General features: G+C 44.5%; 1 protein-coding gene across 1 annotated transcript in view; it reads left to right on the top strand.

Annotated features, from left to right (window-relative positions):
• Nucleotides 1-477, top strand: part of LOC115548180 (zinc finger protein 521) — a gene marked incomplete in the record, with an annotated part of 115654 nt that extends 115177 nt beyond the window's left edge. The window contains 1 exon segment of the mRNA XM_030362613.1: nucleotides 1-477. This exon segment is cut by the window's left edge and continues 1455 nt beyond it.
• Between the last annotated feature and the right edge of the window lie 930 nt (nucleotides 478-1407).

Raw genomic sequence — 1407 nt, 5'->3', positions numbered from 1 at the left:
ATGTGGTGTCCCCGAGCCCCCCCTCTCAGGGGGGGGGGGTGTGGGTTATAAAACTCCACTGGCGGTTCCTCTAGACTCTGGAGGACTGCTCAAGTAAAACTTTGGTGGGTATTTTATTTTATTATTTTGAATCTGTTTATTTTATTTGCAGTGTCCTATTGCTGTTCTCAAGCTGGAAGCCGTCGCAGCGTTAACGTACAGCTCTAAATCATTCAGTTAAAATGTAAATGTTTTGCATTCGTTGAATCTGAGATGCACTTTTGTATAAATAAAAAAAAAAAGACAACTTTCAATGTTTTGACCTTTTGACTGAGAATTGTTCCTATTGGGCGTGCAGGAAGCCAACATCTCCTGGCGGACAGTGCTCTCTGATGTTGTTCAAACGTATTGTACAAATATGGAGCTCTGCATTTCGCAAAGCTCATTTTTTTGTGTTGCACATGTGATGGAAATATTAAAAAAAAATGTATGAGGAAATGGCTTCAATGTCCCTTTATTTATTGATGTATCTTATGTGTGTGCGTGTGCCACCGAGTGTGCATAACAACGTGCAGCGTATATTAAACCAATCCGACAGGACAATACAAACACAATTAGCATTAAATGACATCAACTGCTCTGCTAGGTTCAGGCTTTTTGTTTTTTTGCTTCCTTCATTATATCAAATTGCATCCTATTTTTCCTCTCTCCCTCGTGGCTCTCGCTAACGAACATCTGAGCATCTTCAGGGAGGTCTCTGTTATTAATGACTCCATTACCCATCACCCTGTGCGGTCCCATTCCGCACACCCTTGTGCGCTAGGTCTATTTGGGGAGCCCACAGCACTCCGGGGGACAAACACAGACATTCTTCTGTCTCTGTCAAGTCAGGGGGGGCGGGGGGCGGGGGGGAAAGCCATGCGACAACATCTGCCTGTCCTACAATTGTTCATGATGGAAAAACTGGTACATAAGCTATGAAAGAGTCACCACTTCACCTCATTAACATCACAACCATAACGGCTAGCTATATGGTGCTAAGGATATCTCGGTAAAAGGGACACTTGGAGGTGACGTGTCCATGTGGCTCTGCTTCGTCTCTGGGATGCTTGTCCTGAAGATTATCTTTCATTATTGATAAAAAGGGGTGTGATTTAATTGAATTTATCTCGGAGCCAGAACAGAACCCCACCTCCCCCCCCCCCCCCCCCGCCAGTCCATCATGGTACGGTCCAACTTTAACTGTCATGCCGAATGCAAGCTGGACATCTATTAAACAAGTTTGCTAGCATCTCCCCCTGCCAGGCACTTTTAATAAGCCTAAAGGGCATTTGAACAGGTCCAGAACTTTGATTTGCCAGAGATGGACTGGCCCACATCATCCATTACATTAAATTGGGTGGCAGCCTCCAGCTCATATTTATGATT

This window comes from Gadus morhua, chromosome 8 (genome assembly GCF_902167405.1).
Source record: "Gadus morhua chromosome 8, gadMor3.0, whole genome shotgun sequence".
Classification (NCBI taxonomy): Eukaryota; Metazoa; Chordata; class Actinopteri; order Gadiformes; family Gadidae; genus Gadus; species Gadus morhua.
Note: the sequence above shows the minus strand (reverse complement) of the source record. Positions and strands in the feature narration are given on the sequence as shown.